The following is a 17943-nucleotide window of genomic DNA, read 5'->3' on the forward strand; positions in this document are numbered from 1 at the left end:
AGTATGACAGCTGAGAATACCCTGTAAACGGGCTTTGATTGACTTTGACGGACTCTAAAAATAAGTTCGGTTCTTAATAAAGAGTAAACTTGGAAATGGAATTATGATAATGACCGTATATACCCTATGCGGTGTGTTTACAGGGTGTAAAACCAATTGGCTGAAATTATTCATATGTCAGGCTTTTGACTGATGAGGCGCGTGTCAGCTGCACAAATGTATGTTCGCTTACAGTTAAATTAATAATTAAAGGTAATTAGTTGCCAACCTGAATGGCATTTAGTCAACAGTGGTATGCAACAGTTGGTGGCATGTGTCAAGTGGCAAGTGTTGCATTCCGAGGATGCCAAGCGGTACAAGTAAATTGCCAATTTGCTGGCAACCTCAAGTGCAGCGTTGACAAAACTTAAATTAATTTCTCATATCAATTAAGCTAGAAGCTTGAAAGTAGGCAGACAATACACACACACACACACACACACACGCGCATAAACTTTTCAAGTGTAATTTAGGTTTCGCATAGGACAGCAGCAAAGTTGTGGCAAGTTGTCATAATCAGAAGATTATGTTGCAACAGCAACAGCAACAGCAGCAGCAGCAACAACAACAATCTCACTTAATAACTTGGTAAAGCGTAACAGCAATTACACGACAAAACAACACAACACAGCAAAGCTCAAAACAACAATAACAACAAAGTTTGACAACACCAGCTTGTCCAGAAACAACAACAAAGTCACTTTGTGTTTATGCTAAAAACGTTGCACGTCTTGATTGACAGCACCAACAGCAACAATGACAACAACGATAGCAACTACTACAGTATATATGTATGTGTGTGTGTGTGTGTGTGTGTGTGTGAGGCTCCTCCGAGAGGAAGTGGTTGTTGTTCTCAGGTCCCATTTCGGTCACATCATTTATTAGCCAAGAGGGCGTTGTTTGCCATTGTCGGTTGCACTTGTAGTTAAGGCTGTTGTTATTCCAGTTGTTGTTGCTGTTCTTGCTGCTGTTCTGTTCTGTTCTTGTTGCCTTTTATCATAACTCGATGGCAATATTCCTGTGCCACATCCGTTAGGGTTCGTAGTTCGCCCGCATACGTAACGAACTTAAATAAAGTTGTGTTGTGCCAGCAAAGTGAGTTAATTTGCATAGACTTCTGATTGTCTCTGTGATAATGGTTGCTAATTCATTAAGACGCTTGCTCCCTTCCCCTTCCCCTCCCTTTTCACTCTTCAGGTTTCGAGTTTGCCGAATCTTCCGGCTTAGTAATTCACTTGTACTAATAACCCATATTTGAGTGTAACGATTTACCCAAAATATTTGTCGTTTGTCAACGCCACATTCATCGTGTACGAATATTCGTATTCGTTTTCCTTTCCGTATTTGTAAGTACCACAACAGCGGTTCGAATTAAACTGTTGCCCGAAAAATGAGCACCGAATATTCTCGTTAAATTGGGTTTTATGTTCAGTTTAGTACTTTTTTTTAGATCATACAAACAGTCAGGTCTTTTGAGCTTCGCAATACATGAGTTTATCCATTAAACAACTTACTTTCGCCAATTATTTCAATAAATATCATGTTAAAGGCGTACGCATGCATAAGGTATGAGTAATAAATATTTTATATATGAACGACTATTAAAATACCCTGAGCTCCAGAATACTTATGCTTTAACTAACTACTTTTGAACCTGAATTGGAGTTTAAATATTTAAACTATAACTAAACTATAAATGCATGTCAAAATTTGTGTTTTTCTTATAGTCAAATATCTTAACGACTTTTTACTATAGGGTATTAGCCCAGAAAACCAGCATCAGCTGTTCAAATAGGTCCAAAACATGGTGATAATCGGTGACTAAATCAGTCAATAACAAGTAAGAGAAAATAAAATATACGTATAAAGTGCAACAAGACACTCACGTGATAACGAGTTATATTTGTAGAGTCTTTTATCTGTTGGCGGGACACGCACTTAAAATAGACTTCACGGTAGAAAATTGAAATTGAAATGACACCTCCGGAATTACAGTTGACTATTTATATGGCAGAGAACTTTGGTATCTTTGGTGTCGGGCGACTGATGAGATTTACAGTGGAAATATTTAAACAAATACCGAGTACTAGTAGATTGCAGCAGGTGTTTTTTTATTGTTTGCTCAACCTTTTATTGCTTTGAAATAGGTAATTAGCTAAGTGGAATCCCAGACCCAGACAACCAGACAAATGTTTGCCCATCTGTGGAATCGTAAAAGACATTGAATCTCCGCATCATTTTTACGTAATCTACCACGTCAGCCGACTTCCATAGATCTGTGATACTGTGATAGTGCCAGATAAGCGGAAGATTGGATGAGGCATCCTGGATCACTGTGTCTCAGAGTGCATCGGAAGTATTTTCACAGCTGCTCACTAGGGCAGTCATAAAGTATACGCAGCGTTATCACAGATTACTCTGAAGGTTCTGTTGATTTATCTTAATGGTGGCTTATTAATCTTCTGTGTGAAAAATGAACTGAACAGAAAGTTGCATCAGTTGTGTCTAGTCTTGACTGTGATTCTGTCGTGCATCACAACACATTCCTCATTTAACCATCCATCTGTCTTGTTTCCCAAACTGCATGTGAAGTGTCTGTTCAGTTAACCGCGAGTTGAGTTGCTGTGAAATATGGAATTAGCCAGTGGCAATCCATACTCGTACCATAATAATTTAGCGTTCACAATAAATAATGAGCCATAACTTCATTTCAAACACAAAAGTTGCTACCAACAAAGTATCAACTTCATAATTTTAAGTGAATCGCCCCGTTTTTTGTACAGAACTTCATAAATTTTCATTAGCCTAAAATTGTACAAAAGCCAAATTTTTGTTGTTGCCATTGTTGTTTTCGGCTTAAGCAGACCAAAAGCAACATAAGCTGAATTTGGGTGCTCGTCTACGTACGTAGTACGTGCAATTTATGGGCCAGCTCTTCAGGTTAGCGGAAAGTTTTGAATTTATTAAAATTTACGTTATTACGTTAAAAGCTTTTTACATTGGAAATTTTTGATTTTAAGTCATAAACGCAGCTTTAGCGAATTAAGTCAGAGGCAAACAAACAGTCGTTGGCCATTTGTTTCCAGCAGAGCAAACAAAACAATAGCAAAAGACGACAATAAAGAGCAGCTGTTACATTACATACGTCACAATTTGACAGCACGACGTCTTGACAATAATCCACATGATCACAATAGATCGAAACAGTTGTGGCTGTTATTACGCTACAAAGTAACCAAATCTTATTTGGTCACCTGTACTAGGTAGGCACCGGAAATATGTATATTCCCTTTCATTTAGTTTTACACAATGCAATTGTCTGAATTTTATAGTCATAATACTCAATTTGTACACTCGTAGACTGAGCACACTTGTTGATGACATAATAACTCTCAAATGAATGCATTCACCATTCGAATGATCGCACTCAATCAAACGTAATGTCTTAACAATATCTTCTATGGTCGAAGAAGATTTTTTACAAAGTATGGATTGTTTTTACAGAAAAATTTTAAAAGAAAATTGTGAAGAGGAATACAAGTTCAGCTTCGACTGATGTAAGAGGTTTGAAATGATAATAAATAAGTTTTATCATAACAATATGTGGCTTTCAGAGAAGTAGGCTAGGACAATTCTCTTTTCTTGCTTTTTGCATTACAAATCATAAAAAATATTTTATATTTTACTCGTTGAACTTTGAATATTATTATTAAATGAAATGCACTAAATATTCTATAAATATTATATATTGTGTCGTGAAACAAGCGTGTTCACACAATTCATGTTTTGTATTTTTTCAAGTTATTTTATTACAATTAAAACTGCAGAATTCGATAGCGTGATTAAAAATTCATAAGTTTGGCAATAAACACATGCATTCAATATACAAATATTTGCTGATTTTGGCCCTTTTTCTGCTGCTGGGGTGCTGGAATGGGGGGCGATGTTGGGTCAACAAGAGACGAGTTTTTGAACATTTTCATATAACCACACAAATCAATTTGCAATTGTGCTCATTGTGCGTGTTGGAAGCGCAGTGAAAATGTTTTTATTATAATAGTTTTGATGCGGGTTTTATTTATTTGCCACAGCTAAAATAACAATAATAGCAACAAGCACAATAAGCAAAGCTCTATTGTGGCTCGCAGTTTTTGCTCTCTTCTTTGCTTCATCATTCATTGGTCTTTGTTGGACAACAAAATCTGCATAAATACTGCATATTTTGGTTAAATATTGCAGCTGTCGCTCTTGCTTTTATTAATGCTTGAATGTAAATAAATGTTTTATAATAACACCAGCAAATTATAAGAATGAATGCTGTAGAGGAGTGAGCTCAACTAGCAGATACTCTCGACACTATTCCATTTAAGTCTGAGATGATTTAACTCGGTTGTACTTAAGATCATTTGCTAAAAATATTATTACAAAATTTAAAGGAATAGGACTGACTAGACAGTAAAATTCGCCGATTTTTCTGTCCTGTCACATACATTTTATGTATGTAACTAATACGCCCATATTTAAAGGGAATTAAAACACTTTGCCATTTGTTATTTGAATTTGGCTAATTGCACACAATGTGTTTGGGGCGAATTGAGGGAATTTACACGTATTTCAATGTGCTTAACAGAATTGTGTTCAGTTTTATTGCACTTATTCATGAATATACAGTTGGATTGGCCGTATGCAAATACACGAGGCATTTATATAGAAATGTTTTTTGGTAAACGTTTTGTGGGAATTTAAATGCAGTCGAGCAATTAAACTGAATGCTCTACTCATTAGCTATGACAGTGAGACAACAGAATGGCGCCTCCTTGGCAGGGGGTTGGAGGGGGAGTGGCGTTAAAAGATTTATGAAATGTTGTTAAAAAATTAACACATGACTTTGTTAGCTGCTCGACAGCTGCTTCCCAACTCTTATGCTGGTCCCTTTAGCTGTCGCGACTCAATTCTGCCTGGTGTCTCTGAGTTAGTCTCAGAGTGCTTTGGAGAGACTCGGGGTGTTTGGGGGAGTCTCGTTGGCACTTACCTTTAATTAAATCATTTATGCTAATTTTCTGCAACATCGTTAATTAAATTTCAACTGGAGGAAGCTGTGTGGACTTCTGCTCCAGTTTCAGCTTCAGTCTCAGCTTTAGCTTCAGTTTCTTGAGTATGACTAATAGCAGTTGCTATGACGTAGCTGAGATATTGTTGTACAGATTGTTATTTACGAGCTAATTGTTGTTATTATTGTTGTTTGCAGTTTGTTAATTAGCCACACTGAAGTGTATCTAACAGTTTGCCCTTAAGGTGGCCATTTAGTAGTAGAAAAGTCAATATCAATATTTGAATAGCGTTTGATATATTGACTCTAGTTTAAACACATTGAATAAATAATTTATAAATTTTCAGTGAAAAGGAAATGATGAAATTGAGAGAAATTATCAGACTTTCGATTGTCTGTTTGTCAACGATTGCAATGCACATTTAATTGCGTTTGAATTAAGCAAACTAATTATTGTTATATAGCAAGTATTGAAATTGATTGCAGCTTACATAACGCAATCAAATAATGAAAATGAAAATGATAACACTAATTGCCTGAACTGAATGAAGTACTAGAATTTTCAGACTATTTATTTAAAGTGTACTTCATTTGGTATCTTTTTAATTAATTGCAACAAATCACAAAGTCTCCCAGTAACGAGACAAGGCCTTTGGCATTCGTGTGCCTTTGAAAATAAAAGCTACAAAACAATTACAATAAAAAGTCATATCTTTTGTTAAGTGACTTTATCTTGTCAGTCATTAGACATCTGCGTGACTTCGCGTGTAAAATGTCACACTAGCTATTAGAAATACAAATTTCAAAAATTCAAATCAAACAAAACGAAATTAATAACAAATTGCCAGTCGCATCACGTGCATCTCTGTCAAAGTCACAAATTATAGTTAGATTTCCTTTTCGACTGCAACTTACAAGCAATTGCAGTAATTTCCACAAATACAAAATACATTTAACTTCAAAATTCATAAAGCTTACTTTTTGATAACTACTCGGAAATATTATGATTAGTTAATCTGAATAGTTCGTTCACATAGTTCAGCTTGAAGTGCTCTGTCATTGAATTAATCATTTGATTTATGGGATATAAACAATATTAATGTCATTAAACAAACTGTCTGAACATATTATTAACATGCTTATAAACAATAACTGTTGGTGTGATAAATGTAAGACAGTAATAGTAATAAGCAATATGTTGTTAAGGCTTAAATTATTAAACTTTATAACGTTTCTTGTCATGAAGTTAACACTTAACACACGTAGTTATTGCCTTGAATTTGCTATTGTATATTTATGCTTTTTTACATTTAACATTTATATTTATATTGTTAGGAAATAAAATTAAGATCATATATAATTTAAATGTTCAATATGCTTAATATATAAATTATTTAAATATTTCTCAAAGTGCTGAAGCTGAATAGTTTTTTCTTCCTAAGGTCTACTTTCGGTCGCCTCTTAATTTCTTTCCTGCGATTATATTCTTGTACTGCTGTCTATAATAATTTAAGGACTTGTCTATTTTAAATTTTATTTTATATTTAAATTTTTAAGTTGACTATTTAAACAAAATATAATTATATCAACTCGCTAACGTTAATGAGTTTCTGCCACTTCGAATTTGTAATCAGCATTTTGTTAATTTTAACTTTAAATACAAAAAATTTTGATAATATGAAGTAGATAGCTTTTAAGCAACCGGAGCACTTATGTGTAGTTAAGATATCAGTTAGACAACAATTATATATGATTTGAACTGTTGTTAACATATGTTTGGGCCTTGTAAGTCTTACAAATTAAACAGATTCTTTTATCAATAAATTGAATTCTCGTGTTTGCTTGTTACTTGCAATGTGTGTGATTGAGTGTGGGGGTGTGTGTGTGTGGGTGGATGTGTGATTGCTCATGGGTGTGTGCCTGAGTACGTAGCTGTCAAAAAAAGCCATACACTGAGCGAGTAACTCTGACCAACACGTTGCAATGGCAAACCACTCAGATCCAGTGAGAGTGGAGGAGAGTGCCACCAGCAGTGGCAATGCCAGTGGCAAGCTCAACCCCGGGCAATATCGTGGCTAACGAAGTGCTGCCGTGGCTGTGGCCGTTGATGTTGCTGTTGCTGTTGTTGTCGTTGTCATTGCGGTGATGCATTTGCTCGGGGTAGAATTGCACTTGACTGATTTTTATTGTGACATGCGCACGCTGTTCAGCAAATAAAATGCTCAAGCCACAATATTATTAACAACAACAGCAGCAAAAAAAAAAAACAATAGCAACAGCAACAACAACAAGAAGAAGTAATGTGCCAGTATGCACCACACTGACAAGCAATTAAAAGTATGTTGCAAATGTGGCCAAGAGCAGCGAGAAACAGAAAAATTGGTAATTGATAATTGCTGCACAGTTTTATTACGGCTCAAGCTGGAATACATCCCGGACCTGGTCCGGACGTCCCTTTGGCGGATTCAATTGACAGTGTACTATATGAAATTGTAATTTTCCGTTTATTGTTAATTTATACATTTTTTTGTTTTTTTAATGCGTTAATGTCGAGAGATGCAAGTGATATATGCAGTGTAATGGAAAATTAAAATTGCATTGCAAATGAAAAAAATTAAATATACTGCAAATATTTAAAATATTACACGTAGAATCGAACATACTATATTTACTTAGTTGAGCTGAGAAATTTGTTGAGGTGATTATGGATATATAAACAGCGGAGGAATCAAGGCGAAAAATCACATGCAAATATTTGTAGTTTGTCATTGAAAAATTGCTGAAACCAAATGAAAATATTTAATCCGCGCTTATAAAAAATACAAAAGTCATTTAACACATGGCAGGGATTATGGTCACATTAAGAATGTAATTAATTTAAATTCATTAAAAATGCAAAGAGCCACAGGGCCACAAAGGAGATAAACAACTACAACAAAAACGACAGCAAATGAAAACTATCAGAGATATTTAAAGCGAAAATTAAAAAATATCACATAAATAATTAAATGAAAATTGCAATGCACAAAGAACAACAACGAGCAACGCAACAGTGCAAAAGAGTGAAATATATTTTCACCGCATTCTCACATAATGTACAGTGCTGGGATGTGGATCCCCCTGCCCACGTTCAACCCCTGGAAGGGGGCGTGCTCTCCTTCATACGAAAATGTAGTCTGTGCCCGTTGATTATTTATATTGTATGTATGTGAATATATGTATGTATTTCCAGGGCCTACAGCCAGGCCAAGTTTTGTAGCTGCCAAGCCAACGGCCAACGGCCAACGAGCCAACAAGTACAGCGTAAAGATTGACATAAATAAAATGGGCAACTCAGTCGGTGTGTGTGTGTGTGCGTGTGTGTGCTGCCTGGTGCAAAGGAGCATGTGAACGATTTTGACCCAGTCTGTTAAACAGGAAACAAGAAGAGTTCTCAATGCACCGAAGCTTAAATACGTTTCTGATTTAGGTATAATACAAAATATGCTCAAAATACATTTCATAACATTTATTGTTAAATTAATTGAATAGTCGTGCCAGTTTCATTGAGCTAAACTGATAATCTGATCACAAATAAAACTATATGTAAAGCACTTCCAAAACAATTTTATCTGTGTATTCGATTAAAATATGGAAACATTCTTTTCCGAATTTAAATCGAACAACTTTCTAAATGAAAAAGTTCGAAAAAAATTAATAAAATTAATTTTTTTATTTTTCTAATATTGCGCAATTATTTGAGACTTTGGATAAATATAAGATATTAATTTAAATCTTTAAATAATTTAAGATTATTATCAAAATTCAGCTTTTTTTAAAAACAAACTTCATTGATTTTAAAAGTCGAGTAAAAAGTATTGCACTAATATATATATTTTTGTAATAAATTGAACCAAGGGGTATATAAACCAGTTCGCGAACCGAAACTAAGTCTTTCTCTATAGAATCTTGACAAATAGAACACAATTTTAATGAGTATCGCCTTTCTGTTAGGGTATGCCAAATAATATTTTGTTTGCTGACCAAAGGGCAGACATGGCCCGAACTGGCAAAAGCAAAACGAGATCCGAGAATGAAATTTATCTGCTACGATTTATGGCTCATGTTTTGGGGGAACACACATGGGCTTTTGAAGGGTGCGGCATTCTCGTTGAGTTCATAAATAGCAATGTTGCATGCAACATGCACTCTGCTCCGGCCGCGCACTTGAGCCCTCACTACATCCTTTTGAGCTCAACTTAGCTGCTCTTCAGTCAAGTCAACTCGGAGCAGGCTCTAATTTTTATGAGAATGTTGCGTGCTGTGTGTGCTTGAAGGCGTTCCCGTCATGTCGACGACAACACCACACATGACTACGACTACAGGACCAGAAGAAGAAGCAACAGGAGCAGGAGCAGGAGCAGGACTTTGGCATAATGACATTATGGAGGCCCATTCGACTGTCCTGCTTCGTGTGCTGTGCAGATTTAAAGCCAGAGCCAGGCAAAATAAAACTTGCTTTATTATGCAAAATGCAAACACCCAGCATGTACTCTTCGTACATTGCGCACTGCATATTACACATACGCCACGTTGCCTCTGTAAATCAGCTTGCAATACAAAAATGTCGACTGCAGGCTGCAGTAACAAGTAATAAGCGTAAGTCTGCTTGCTCGACTGTGGAATACCCTCTACTACTTCAGTTTATAGTTCTCTGTTTATTAACAATTTATTTCAACTTTTCCTTCGTTTTTAGAGTTATTGTTAAATAGGATTATCTTCAGCACACGAAACTACCCCAAAAAAACTAATTAATACCCACGTAGATCGCGAGAAGTGAAGAACGACTTACAAAGTGCCATTGTTGGTGTGTGTTGGTAACAAGCAATTCAATTAGTTGCCGGCAGCAATAACAACAGCACCAAGAGCAACAACAACAGTTGCAATCATCTGCCTAGTCACAAAAGGCAATGCAAAGCCAACGCGAGTCAGATAACTAGAAGAGGTTTTATTTTTTGGGTGGCAAACTTTTGCACACAACTATCAACAGCAGTTGTTGTTGTGATTGCAATTGTTGCAGTTGTTGTTATTATTGAGGCGCAGTCCATGAAGAGAGTCTAGTTGGCTGACGGGGATCCGAAACCAAAGAGACGGACAGGATGGGAAAATCGTCGCTGTCCCAGTTGCTTGTTTGATTTGGCTGCTTGGTTGGTTCTTTGGCTCGTTGGTTGGTTGCCTGCTTGGCGTGTTGGCCAACAAATTGCAGCCACAAGAAACTGTTTTTTGGCTTCCGACTTGTTTGCTAGTCCTTGCCTTGCTTTGCTTTGCTTTGCTTGCAGCCTTCATTGATTACTTTGTTATGGATTTTGTTTGGTTGATTTGGTTTCAACAATTTCTTCTCTTCCCTCTGCCATTGTCGGTCTTTGGCTGACTGCAACACTCCCGAACAGTAACAACACTAACACAAACACAACTGTCCCTGATTGCAGCAATCACAAAAGAGCGCTGAAATTTTTTTACGTTCTCTATATTCAATGTACACATGTGCATACTCAGTACTCATGACCCCACCCTCATTTTCTTATTTTAAGCTACTTTGCGTTGAACATTGAAATTGAATCTTTCCATCAACTGCAACTTTAGTTCATCATTGAAACATGATTCTCTAAGCTTCCGAAATGCATTCATATTGAAAGTTCACTCATACTTATCTGGTCTTAGCAAACCACCAACTGATGTCGTCTTTATTTATATATAACGCGACCATAAAAACGCAATTAAAATGCAAAGCATGCGGCGTTTTATGATTAGAGAACGAGCTACAATTTTATGCACGTTCTCGGCGTGGACTTCAAAAATGAAAGAGAATGATAAAAAAAACTTTAATAAACTGCCAGGCAGGGCACCCAAGTGGCGCATGGAATAATTCAGCGAGCGGTCAAAAACAATAAATTACCATCCCAATGCACTTGAAAAAGCTGGAATTTAATTAAGAATTTCTAGAAAATTTAAAGATAGCTTGACTTTAATTAAGAATTTCATTCAATTTTAAAGAGAGCTTAACTTTTAAGTAAACAGTTTTAATATTGAAATGACTGATTACTAGTGGAGGATTTTGTTGTGTTTATAGTACAAAATGCTACTTGTATATATTCTATTTAAAACGAATATTCTTAGCTTTAAAGCTCTTTTTTGAACAGAAAATTCATGTCAAACTTTGTGAAAGTGTGTTAAATTTTCAACGATTTTGATTGATTTATACTACTAACTAATACTTGAAATTATTATATTTAAAACAAATGTGCTCAGCCTCAAAGATCTTTTTTAAATGGCATTTTTGTGTGTCTACAAAAAAAATTGATGTCAATAGTCACTTTCAACACATTTGTAAAATTGTCTACCCATAAATTCATATTTTCATTAATCCCACTTCATTTTGTTCAGTGTATGAGTAGCAATCAGTTAGTGTTAGTCAGTTGGGCAGAGTTGGACTGGCCCAGCACTTAAGCGAAATGACTGGAGCTCAACTTTGGCCAAATGCAACTACATTGAAATGACAGGCAACAACAGGCAGTCAGAGGATGCACCTACCACGTGTCCGTTGGGCTCTTGTCTGTTGTCGTCGTATTTATCATGGCTGTCTACATGAAACACAAGGGAGTGGAGGGCCAGGGGGGAGTTATGGCCAGAATTTGCCGCAGGTCAGGTTACCAGGCAAGCTGATTTTTAATTTGTGTCTTGCTCGCGTTACTTTGGAGTCGTGTTTATAATTCGATGTTGCTCTTCTTGATGTTGTTGCAGCAAATGAAATGGAACAGGTAAAGTTGCACAGCCAGTGAAGACACCCTTTATTGATGTGTGTGTGTGTTTGTTAGTGTTGTCGAGTTCATTGGCCGATTGGAAAGAACCCAATGGAAATGTAGTCTGAGTGCTTAGCCAGTTTGTGAATTTGTGTGTATTTTATTGAATTTCATTGATAATTGCTGGCAACATGCATGTTGCATGTTGCTTTTGCTGTTTGTGTTGTTGCAAAGTCGTACAGTTCTTTGACTGTTCCGACTGTTTGACTGTTTGACGGTTTAGCTGTTTGTTCGTTTGTAATTCGATTGCTGTGTTTGCATGCCAGCTGTAAATACGCTCGTATTTGGCAGAATCGATTCTCGAAATTCAATTTGGGTCATATGCAATCAATCAGTTATCGTTCGGAAAGCGAACTATTTGAGCAGTCATTCAACTTTGCAACTAGACCGTGATTCAATGCGATTATTTATTGAATTAACCAAGTAATCCACGAGTCGAAAGATAGCCAAATCTTGTTTTATGAAGCTAAACTTAAACTGGTTTCGATTCTTAACATTTTAATGAACAAATTTGCATCATGTGACTGCAAATCAAGAACATCGTCATTAGTTGAACTTAAATTACCAAAGTGCAATTATATCTATCTATTGTCATAATGATCTTCTATGCAGCGTTTTTTTTTTCATCAGCTCATTTTGATCACATTAATAGCCTTATAAACGGGTAATACAGCGGAACGCGTGAAATTTAATTAAAGTAATTTTTTTTACTCAATTTTCAGCAAAAAAAAAAACAAACTAATAACACGAAACAAAAACGTAAACAATGTGCTTGACCAATGTTCAGGGCACTCACAAGGTGTCAATGCTGTAAATTTTTGACATCAATTTCCAGTCGAATGGTGACGGAGGGGCGCAAAGGCAGACGGAGTAGGAGGCAGTTCAAATCAAGAGATTGAATAAAAATCGCACTCAACTAAATGTTTGTCACGCGAGCAATGAGCACGTGATGCCTTTGTTGCTGTTTCTGCTCTTGTTCTGGTGTTTGTTGTTGTTGTTGTTGTAGCTACTAGTATTTGAATTGCTTGGAGTGTCATGCAAATTGAGTACTTAGCAAATTGTTGTAATTAAAAAACGCGCACGCAAAGTCGCCGGCATAGAAAACGCGCGCGTTTCGTTAGCGACTGTTTATTCACTTTAAAATCATTTTTTAATGTCAACAAAGTATTACAATATATACAAGTAAACAAACGAAGCATTTAATTTCGTAGCACATATAATTCGATTATATTTATATACTAAAAATACATGTTGAACTTACAATTTTAATTAGTGCAAAATTTAATCAACTGGTTTCAAACCACATTGAAAACTACTTTCCAAAAATGTCATAAACCTTTTCATATTTCTAATAAGCTCATTTTAAATAACCATAGACTTGTATGAGTCACGATTACAATTCCTTAAATAATCTATATATACTAAATATACTATACAATAACTGAGGGACAAATTGTTAATTTGGAATATAATGCTAAAAAAAAGACGAAATAATTTAAATTCTCAAGAGCTTTGAAATTAAACATAAATTTTTATTGCACTTTTTTAGATCTAAATCCAAGTTAGTACTTTGCTTATATTTCAGTAAATAAATAATATAATATTAGCAAACATGATTTAATATAAATACATTATCAACCATTATTTTGCAAAGTAAAGAATTTTCGATCCGCTGCAAAGTATTTGGTTGACATTATTTTGGGCTAATTTTTTTTGGCTTTAATTGTTGAAAAATATTTAAAAACTTCTTTAACAATAAATGAAATTGTATTTAATTTAATTGCGTTTAAATAAGTTTGATAACAGTTTTAGTTGATACAGTTGTTTTTGTGTGTTGGTTGAAATAATTTGTTTGTATAAGGAGGAGACTTTGAATAAACACACTTATTTTAAAGTAGGTATGAGTGTGAATTTTTAATTAGTGCACTCAATCGAAAGCCCATAAATATTTTCATATAATGAGTGTCAGTGCGAGTGTGGGTGTGAGTATCAGTGTGGTTATGAATGGTTTGAGTGGTGCTCCTTTGCGCTGTGGTTGCCTGTCGCGGTTGCGCTTCTTGTGGATGCTGTCATATTTATGAAAGGTTAATCCTGCCTTGACAATCTGACAGGGCAACACAGAGTTTAATTGGTCAATGTCAAATGGTTTGACATATGGGCTTTATAATTGATGTAGCTCATTAAACAAGCATTATGTTGGCTTTAACTGGAATGCGACATCGGTTCGATTTTTAGACGGCATTCTGGGGCCAATCGCTGTCAGTTGCGGCCAACATTAAAAATTGTAAAAATGTAGATTTATGCAAATGGGCCACTAGCATTTTGTCTCCTCATGAATAGTCTCTATATGCCAATTCTCTCTATTCTCTATGCACTTTTCCTCTATTTTTTTCCTATCCTTTGCCAACCCCTTTAGTTTTGTTTCCTAACTGTTTCCACCCGCCTCGACTAAACCCTCTGGCTGTCCGTTTGCCAGTTCGCTGCTGCTGCCTTTGCTGTCTCTTGTCTGTGTATTGAGTGTATTGCATTTAATATTTATTCGCTTTTATTTTTTCTTTCCTTCGACAAGAGAACTCTGCAGGAGAAACGCGCAAAATACGGCGTACATGTATTCTGTGTGGAACGGAATAGAAAAACGCCAGCGTCAGGTAGGAAAGAGGAAAATTAAAAATGCGATTGCGATTAAAATTGCATGACAAACGCACACAAAATATTGCATGTTTAGCCGTTGCGCTTTGTGACAGCCCCAAGTGCCACGCCCCCTCTTCCTCCATTCATTTCCCTTTTTTCATTTTTTTCCCAGTTAGCAGTTGCTAATGTACGTGTATCATGATTCCTTAAATAAATGTCCAAGAGCATACAATGGGCGTGATTCACCCAGTGTCTGGTAGAGAGTAAATGGTTTCACAATAGTTTCGCTTATAGCACATCAATTTACACTTACCTTTAATCAAATTCAGGTGTTAACTGTCGGCAATGCAAATGAACTCGAACTCGAATCCGTTTCAAATCAAAAACGTCGTCTGCGTCTGACGGTGAACACACAGAAAGTAAAAGAAATGGAAGGGGTAGATTGAAGTATATTATACTTATTTGATTGAACAATTATCACGACACAAAAATATATTTTAAGGCACGTTTAATCTCGAATATATGTATTTATAGATTATAAGTTACGCCAAGCTGTAATTTGTACAACAATTTTAAATTTTTTTTACTTATACTATAACAATAGCATATATTATTTATTATTTGTTTATAAAATAAATTGGCCTTATGCCCAGTTGAGATTGCGGTGCATCTCGTATATAGGAACGATTTCCTGTGCCAACGAACGCCACACGCGACACTTGGCTTCTTATTATTTACGGTAAGAGAGAGATTCGAATGGCAATTCCGAAATGCACAACTGATAAATACAAACCACAAAGAGAAGAAGAAACAAATGGCTAAAAGCGAGCGCAGTCACCACAATTTATGAGACAGGTACAAAAGTAGTCTGTGAATGGCGTTGCAAGTACTGCGTATCTACAAATGTAAAGTATAGATTCATATACATAAACAGATACAAAATACTAGAAAATTGAAACACGTGACCGGCCTGTGATTTTCTAATGTCACCGGCGTGTTTTAGGGGCCATTTTTGTTTTGATTTAGATTTTGGTTTCGGTTTCTGTTTCTGTTTTTAATTTATTTTTGTTGTTTTTGCGTTTAGTTTTGCTATTTGTTGTTGTGGTTGCTGCTATTTTTTTGCAGTTTGTTTCGTTGCTTGATTTGTTGTCGAGCACTTGTCGCTGGCTGTGATCGCCTGAATGTCAAATGTTTTGCCACGAAAATGTTTATGCTTTATTTATAAAGCCACTAATTAATTTCTCTCTTTCTATCTGTGTGTGTTTTCTGTGCAATTACGAGACCAGAAAATGATGTTAATGCGATTGCGGATAGGCGGCCACCAAAACAAGCTAAACAATAATAATTTGCGGAAACTGTCACATAGCAACCGCCCTAAGCAATTGAAATATTTTATTTCTGTTGTTGTAGTTCCGAATAGCTATTATTATTAATTTAACAGCATGTTTTAAAACAGTTAAACAGTCGTGTGCGCATTGTCAGTTGAGCATCTGTTTCATTCTATCTATTTACACCGGAACATAAACCTTAGGTTGACTTTGAAAACCTGTCACAAGATTAACCTGTAAGAAGATAAACCTACGCATAGTCTCAGATGGGAACTATGTTACACGAGTTGAAAGATCTATGTTATTGCATATTTAATTTGTAAAACATAATGTATAAATTAATAATCCACAGGCTTGCCTGCAACATTGTAAGAGATTATTTTTAGGAACCAGTTTCGGGTCTATGGTATATACCAATCAGTTATCTCATCTGCATAATATCTTTAAAAAAAAAAACACGTTTGCATTCACGCCAAATCAAACTGAAATTCTGGTAAAATTCAATCAGCTATTTATATGGTATTTATTCTGTTTTTATGGGCGCTCTTTCTCTAATATTTGAAGAATTGTTTAACGACAGGTATAATATTTAACATTTAAATTTCTAATTTGTATAATTTGCGTTTGCTAATGAACTATAGGGCTTGTTGTTGTTTCTCGAAATCCATTTCAATGTTCGACCTTCGTAATCATTTTTGTTGTCACAAAGTATTTATGAACAATTTTCACTGCAATTTACAAGTTCAGTCACAAAGTCTTACGAAACGTCATTTTTTTTTTTAGTTTCCCTACGCCCTTGACTGAAGAACGTTGGGCGACCTTTTTTGTTTGATTTTAATTTTTGAAATGTTTGTCACGTTTAAAACTTGTCACATATGTAATTAGCCCTACGAGTGACCCTTCAATGGCCCGTGATTAACGGTGTGATTCGTATTTAAAGTGACAGCTCCTCTATATTCGGATTTGTGAGTTGCGGTTGATCGCGTTATTTCGATTGAATTAATAATATACCGATTAATCTCAACTATTTTCGGAATCGAGCGATTCATTTGATCAATCGCGTGATTTTGACAGCATTTTCGATGATTTGATAAAACAAAGTTTAGGTTGCTAACGGCAATTGCAACACTCTCGCAATTGTTAGAAAAAACAACATAATTGAGTAATTGTATACGTTTTTGTAATTGTTGTATTTACATTTTGATTTGTTTTTATTTATTTGGGCTGTTGGGATTTGGTGCTGTTTTTGTTGCTGCTCTCTATTGAAATTGTATTTATATTTTCACTTTTGTGATCGGACTACGTGAAGCGCGCTGTGTCTTGCGTCTGCGAGTGCCACGACGGGTTTGCCTCTTGGGCGGCGCTTTTGTTGGCTCGATCTCGTTCGCGGTCGCGGTCGCGGTCGCTCATCGGCGTCGGAACGTCAGGTGCGACAGAGGTCGTTACGTTTGCGTTAACGTCGTCATCGTCGCGTCGTTGGAAGGTTCGTGTACGCCAACGTAGATGCTGATGTTGACGTTGACGTTGACGCCGACGCTAGCGCTGACGCTTGCAGCTCAGTCGACGTTACAGTTGTCAGATTATGTTGTACAATAAATGACTGCACATCTTGGCCTGGCCGCAAAGGCAAATATGCGTGTCGTGTTGTTTATGAATTGGCTGGCAATCCGGTTTTAAAGCCCGGCCAGCGCAGACACATCTTCAGAACCAGACCTTGGACTTTGTGGTGTCAATGGGTTGAGCGAATATACACACAGAGCATGCAACACAAAAAAACAACAACAATTGGCGGCTGACCTTTGCACAATTAAGCAAATCGACAGAGTCAAGTGCATGGCGTGTTTATCGGAAAATTCATTAGTTATATTTTCAGTTGGGGAATTTTCAGCAATTTCAGAATAGACTCGTATTTCGTATGAGATATCTGTTCGCTACTCGTGTCTATGAATCATTTTGCACAGTTGACGCGTTAATTATCGCGCCTTAACTCGACGACCGGGTGGTTGAGAGGAATGGCTTTAAAGGAGTCACGGCAACCACAAATATTTGCTATTAA

The 17943-nt window shown here is 36.1% G+C and overlaps 1 protein-coding gene across 3 annotated transcripts in view; it reads right to left on the reverse strand.

Annotated features, from left to right (window-relative positions):
* LOC117790514 (sodium-coupled monocarboxylate transporter 1) overlaps positions 1-17234 on the reverse strand; it is a 38700-nt gene extending 21466 nt beyond the window's left edge. Inside the window, exons 1-2 of one of the 3 annotated variants that reach the window (XM_034629977.1) lie at positions 17085-17234; positions 14873-14957 (exon numbers count right to left, since the gene is read on the reverse strand). The gene's annotated coding sequence lies outside the window, so the exon portion shown is untranslated. Of the gene's footprint in view, positions 1-1925; positions 2065-14872; positions 15068-17084 lie in introns of those variants that run through there. The other 2 variants (XM_034629976.1, XM_034629978.1) reach the window with 2 other exon arrangements.
* Between the last annotated feature and the right edge of the window lie 709 nt (positions 17235-17943).

Source organism: Drosophila innubila (assembly GCF_004354385.1).
Source record: "Drosophila innubila isolate TH190305 chromosome 3R unlocalized genomic scaffold, UK_Dinn_1.0 2_E_3R, whole genome shotgun sequence".
NCBI classification, from domain to species: Eukaryota; Metazoa; Arthropoda; class Insecta; order Diptera; family Drosophilidae; genus Drosophila; species Drosophila innubila.